Source organism: Callospermophilus lateralis, chromosome 11 (genome assembly GCF_048772815.1).
Source record: "Callospermophilus lateralis isolate mCalLat2 chromosome 11, mCalLat2.hap1, whole genome shotgun sequence".
Taxonomy (NCBI): Eukaryota; Metazoa; Chordata; class Mammalia; order Rodentia; family Sciuridae; genus Callospermophilus; species Callospermophilus lateralis.
This window is the reverse complement of record NC_135315.1, coordinates 95,286,172-95,292,808: the sequence shown is the minus strand read 5'-3', so window position 1 is coordinate 95,292,808 and position 6,637 is coordinate 95,286,172. Positions and strand designations below refer to the sequence as shown.

Genomic DNA, 6,637 nt, shown 5'->3' with positions numbered 1-6,637 from the left:
TTAAATATTTTAAGGTTTCTAACATTTCAAAATTTTCATCTTTCTAAAGATAAAATATTCTCAGATATTTATAAAGTTCAACATCACAGATTTTTTATCTAATTCACTTACTTTCTACAATTGTGTCCAAAATATTTTGAAACCTTAAGTGCACTTAACATATAAAGAGATGCCAAACTCATTAAATTTCTAGAATGTAACCTGGAGACCCAGCATTGGCCACCAATTGTCAGGTCTAAGCACTAAACACTCAAGGTGACTCTAGGTGACCTGGGCAGCATGCAATAACCACACAGAGACAGGGAAATACATTTTTCTTTGCATCCTGTGATGGTTTCTCTGACCTATGGGGGTCCATGGATAGAGAGAGAGGAGTATTTGCTTAATCTTTTTATTGGGAAGAAGCCATTCAAATGAGGGAACAGGTAGGGTTACAAAGGAATAGGTGAGTATAGCTTAATGCCCTTGGTTTTGACTACACCTGAAGACCACCCTTGCTATCAGATCTGGGAGAAGGCCCAAGTCAACAAGAAATGTATTGACTGGTAAAAGCCTTTTGTGCTTTGGTAATGAAAGGTGTGGTCATTCAGAGAATTTCTTCAGAGTAGAATGCTTGTTTCACATGTGTGGGGCACTGGGTTCAATCCTCAGCACCATATAAACAAAAAAAATATAGGTAGTGCATGCATTTACAAATAAAAATATTTTAAAAATAATTTTCTTCCAGCTACCTGATAAGATGTGATGGGTATTCAGCAGGATAATTTGTGTAAGTAACAGTGCTGGAACATATTAAATACAGTTTTTTCTGATGTTATAAACAGAGCTGTTGATGAAAAGAGTAATTGATATTTGGCATTGGGGCAGCCCCACATTTTCTTCTCCATTTTTTAAATAGCATAACCCTTCCAATTTCTGGACTTTAGTAGTAACTGACACTATCAACCAGTAGCATGGATAAAGGCCTGTGAGTAAATTCTGTCCCAATAGGTGGACCCACCCATGGCTAGTTTTGAGCTTTCCCTATATTAGTTAGCCAAAGTTAGCAGCAATGACATTTCCTTTTACAGAGACTAAAGTGAGAAGGAGAGAGTACTCATGGACTGAAATCCAAGATTCTCACATCATCTGCTCTTGGCTAATCTCCAATCTATAGAAGGTACAGAAATTACCTCCAAGAGAAGCCATGGCCTGTGTAGGTTTTGTGATGGATTTCAGTACAACAAAAAGAACAAATCTTAAAATTCAAGTTTCACTTGAATGAGAGAAGTGAAGAAATGGACTAAAATGGTACAATACCTGAGGACCCACAGTTATTGAGGAAAGTTACAATCACCTCAGTGCAGAGAAACCTGGCTCCCTCACAGGCAGGAGGCCTCTTTAACCTGTCTTCCTGTGCAATTATCAAAATCCCATTAGTCATGAATTTCTTCCTTTCTTCTTAATTCTCTTTCCTCTATCTGTTTTTTCTCATACCTATTAACTGTTTTTGTTTCATTCTAGAAGTAGTTGTCCCAATTCAGTCTCCATGTTTTCTTCTAACAACCAAAGCATTTAGAATTTAAATCTCACTGTGAGGTATATAAATTGATAATGGGTGTCTTAATTTTTTTAGGAGACACATGTGATGTCATCAATTAGTTTTTTATGATTAGTACCCACATAAAAAACCTGGGGTCACTTTCCTTAGAAAATGAGAAGTGCAATCAAAATTTTTTATCCAGATAGTGCTTCTTTATTACTGAGAATGAAAAAAAAAGTTTTCTGTTTACAACTGGGGACTCCCTCTCTGTCTACAGTAATAGAGCTATTCTCAAACCAATATTTCCAGTCTAGTGAGATGAGGTAACCTATTGCCACTATATAACCCCATCCTGAAATCCTCCACTCCAAATCTGGATAGAGAGAAAATAGAGAAGGCTCCTGGGTAGGTGGTAGAGGAAGGCATTTTCAAGTCTATTACTATATCTTATCCAAGACCCAAGTATTTATTCCCAACATGCTACAAAATTTATTTGAATTAAAACTTATTCCATGTTTTATAGAATTACTTTTGTTATTACTATAATGTATAACATGAAAATATTATCTTATATAATTAAATTATCATACAGAATTGTTTCATCATTAAGACTCACAAGTAATAGAAATTCAAATGGCCAGTATAACTAGACTTATATAATTATCTAGAACTTGAGATATTCAGGGCTGAGTTTTTATCTCAGTGGCAGAGTGCTTGTCTAGCATCTGTGAGGCACTGGGTTTGATCCTCAGCACCACATAAAAATAAATAAATAAAATAAATGCATTCTGTCTTTAAAAAGATGTTCAAAGTACTTATTCATATTGAAATGGTAAATTCAATAACAAAACATATGAGGGAAGATTCAGAAAATATTCTTATTTTATAAACTGAGTTGTACAGAAACTCTGTGTAGAAAAATGGTGCGGTCCATATGAAGTGTGTTGTGTATAGAAAAGAAAATGACATGCATGCAGGGTACCACTGAAGTTTCAATGCACTAGCAGCATGATGGACCATCAGATCAAGATAAAATCCAGCATGTAGTATGTTTTAGCAAATCAAATGCTTCTGTTGTTGTTTTGTTATGAAGTGTTGATATTTGACCTCAGGCTTTATACCTACTGAGCAAATATGCTCCCAATGAGTTACACCCCCTTCTCCTGAAAAATATAGTTTTATTGGAATGCCATCATGCATTAAGTTACTATATATTGCAGTTTTACGCTATGATTGAAGCGAACTTCTGGTCCACACAGCCAAAAATCTTCATGATATGGTCCTCTGAAGAAATATTTTGGAAAAATCCATTGATATAATTTTAATACCACCAAATATATTGAAAGGTTTTTGGAACATGGATCCCTATGTGCAATCCCCAACAGCATTCTAGTTAATTTGGGAGTCAAATATTTCAGCATTTATCTGCTGGTAATAAAAATCTAAATCTAATTATGAGTAAAATTGAGGTAACCAGGTAGAGTGTGAGTATGGCAGTAAGATTCTTTCTGCATCTTGGCAAATTTTTAGAAATATTAGAATAAAATAACCTTAAAATTTTTTATCACACTCAGTGTTTTATTTTATTTTTTAATTTTATTTTATTAGTTAATTTAATCATTTCAACAAAATCTAGAATTGAGCAGAATTCATTCCCATGTAGCTAAGAAACTTGCCAAATGCAAGCCCAATTGTACTGTCAGAATTGGAGCTACATTTCCAGATATTTCTAGTTTTAAAAAAATCTTGGGCCTGGAATTGAAGCTCAGTAGATCATATAGGTAGTATGCACAAAGATACCCAGCACCAGTAGAAAAAGAGAAATTCAGCCCTGTCCTAGACCAGCTGAAAGAGTACTGATAATTCACTAATGTTCCTTGCTAGTAAAGTATGGGTCACTGCAGGTGGCCACTGAGGCCTATATGAAGGATAGACAAAAAAGTTGAAGTGTCTTGTGTCTCTTTTTTTTTCTTTTAGTTGTAGGCCTTTGTTTTCTTTATGTTGCTGAGGATCGAGTCCAGTGTCTCACACAAGTGCTCTACACCCACTGTCTTACACAAGTGCTCTATGACTGAGCCACGACCCTAGATTGCCTTGTACATTGAAGACCCTTCTATTCAGTCCCCAGGTGTAGGCTTGCTCCAGTTGGGTTAACATTTGTTAAGCACTTACAATAAGTGTCAGAAACATGTATTGTCTCATTAACTTCAATAAGGCCCATTATAGACAGGTCCTTTAACTATGATGTAAAAATTAATTTAACTTGACTGCTATATGGAAAGAAATATTTTGCATTAAGTTAATGGCATTGTCTGAACCAGAAAGTACAAAATAAATGTCAGGTGTCAGCAGGAGCCTGCATTGATGATAAAACTCAGGAGGCAGAGGATCACAGTTCAATGCCAGCCTCAGCAACTGAGACCCCTCTGAATAAAAAAGGGTTGCGGATGTAGCTTATTAACAAAGTGTCCCTGGGTTCAATCCCCAAAACCAGAGGTCTGAGGTTGGGGCTTGCTTATGACATAGTACTCAATTTTGGGTGAGTAAAGAACTGGGGATTCCAGCCTTATGCTGCACCTTTCCTATTTAACCATCAGGAGGCAGCAAAAGGTCTCTTCCAATGCCTGCTGTGGTTCCCCCTGGTGCCCACCAGATGGCAACAAAGCAGGGCAGCTGATCTTGTGGTCAATGTGGCAGCATTGCTTCTCTCAGTGATCCTTTGCATAGTTAGCCCCAACCTCCCAGGGCCTTAACTAACTCGGAGGAGACAGGCCAGAACCAAGTTAATAAATAAAATTCAGAATTTATTAAAAATTAGAGCTCCCATTTTGTGCCTTCCTGGTGATAAAGAAATAAATATCCATAAGGGACACAGCTGGGGAAAGAAAATCAATCCCAAGACAGATTTATTAAACTGCACCTCCCTTTCCAACCCCTCCCCCTATGGCTCTTGGGACATAGCACGTGAGCAGGTACCTCAGTCCAGGTAAAATGTGGGCAGCACCAAGGCTTACCTGCCCTGCCCAGGAGGGGAGATAGGTCCTAGGATCATTTGTTTCCAGCCCTTGAATCCCATAGACCTGCTTCCAGCAGGGGCCAGGGCTGAAGCATCAATTGGAGGCACCTGTGGGTGGTGGTGGTAGGGGGAGAACAGGGTAACAACCTAGGCAGCATAAGCAGCTGAAAGAGGGTCCAGCCCCCTCTCCAGGTTCAACCAGTAGCCTGATAAGTCATGTCTCATCCATACCCCCTTCTCCCCTTGAGCCTGCAACCTCTGCACTAAGCTGAGGATCTTCCTGGGCAGTTCAACAGAGGCACGGATGAAAACTGCATCACATTGCACATAGTTTCCCTTTCGGATATCCTGGTGGGAGATGAACTTGGGATATCCAAAGCCCGGAGAACTCTCATCCAAGGAGCTTTATCACGTGCCTGGCTTTTGGAATTTTTTTCATTTTGAGTCAGAGTGGAAAGTCTCAATGAAAGGCTATGGATTAGCAAGCCCTGGGTTGCTCTGATATAGCAGGAAGAATGTGACATGACGGGCAAAATGCCACTCAAGGAGACTGTCAAAGGTGCCTGGTAGCACATGAATGTACAGAAAGAGATATGTGCTCTCACTACTGCCGTTGCCAATGAGGAGTGCAGACACCTGTAGTTTGTAACCATACTTATGTGTTTTGAAGGCTGGTCTGAAGCACTCAACGTTAGGCTTGGCCTCTTGAACCCTCTGCCCATAGCTGCCAATCTTCCAGATGGGCACTCCATCACTTCCTACTGATAGTTCCTCCAGCTCTCCACACAGTTCCTGCAGCTCCTGCCACTGCTGGCTCACCAGGGCACACATCATAGCCAGAGGTGGCTTCACACTCTCCTTCACATGCTGCACCATTGCCAGCTTAGGGCACTGTTGGCAAAGTCCCAGGCAATGAGGAAAGGGAGAACTGTTACCAAAAGGGAAAGACACAGATGTAGAAGGCGCCCAACTCTCCATGATGAAGACAGGGTGCTAGGAAGCACCTGTAGCCGGACATCAGGGGGAAGGACCTCAAAGAACTAAACTCCCAGGAACCCTATCCTTCATTCAGGACTTCATGGCCTAAAGAAGGATTAACAGGAAGAAGGGGCATCTGACCCTGTGCATGCAATCAGAGTCTTTGAACGGGTATAGCACCAAGGCAGTCCTACCGCTGTCCATCCGATGATTTGGCAGATCCTCCTGAGACACAGTGCCCATGCCACCCTGGTTAGAGTAGGGCACAGGCAGCCTTGGGCACTGGTACTGGTGACTCTGTACCTATTGACTTCCTTTGTGCAATAGGTACAAGGCTGGGTGCCCTTGGGGCACTCAGAAGTTGCATGCTGGGTCAGTAGTCACCGCATCATGCAGGCACCACTCTTGTTCTCACAGTACGCACTCTCTTGGGGGCACATACCCTCATGGCTCTCAAAGGCTTCCCCACTGAAATCAAAGCCACAGAACTCGCAATTGAGGCACCGCTTGGGGCAGTCGTGTTGCAAGTTTGCAGGCAGATCACAGTGACTCAGCTTGGCAGGACAGCGATTGGGGCAGGGAACTTCAATGAAGCTGCAGCTATTCAGTTGTCTGTATAAATAACAAAGTGGCCCACTCCAGCAGCAGCCCTCCTCACTGTGGATGCAGCGAATGGGCAGGCCTAGCATCTGGACCTCCAGCTCTGGGTCTGGGTAGATCTTGGCATAGTCCAGTGGAAGTTGGTCCTCAGGGCATTTGAAGACTCCTTCCCTGAGCAACTGCTGCAGGCAGGTTTCGCAGAAGCGGTGGCGATAGGTAGAAACCTGCAGGGGCTCGCGCATGGGTTTCCTGCACATAGGGCACAGCAGTCGGTGCTTGGGCTTCTCCAAGAAGTTGTAGTGGAAGCTGCGCATGGCGGGAGAGTGGCAGACGCCGGCAAGCGGGGCTGGGCACGTGGTGGCCCCTGGTGGCATGGACTGGCAGCCCCGCCCAAAGCAACTAAGTGTTTTAAATATGCTTTATATTTGAAATACTATATAGTCTATAAATCTCTCTTCACTTAAAAAATGAATGCGTGCTACATTATTTTACAGACATAAAAACAGAATTCTTCAAGAATA

The 6,637-nt window shown here is 41.6% G+C and overlaps 1 pseudogene; it reads right to left on the bottom strand.

The window, feature by feature from the left end:
• Positions 1-4,685: 4,685 nt before the first annotated feature.
• Positions 4,686-6,430, bottom strand: LOC143410705 (TNF receptor-associated factor 4-like; annotated as a pseudogene).
• Positions 6,431-6,637: the final 207 nt, after the last annotated feature.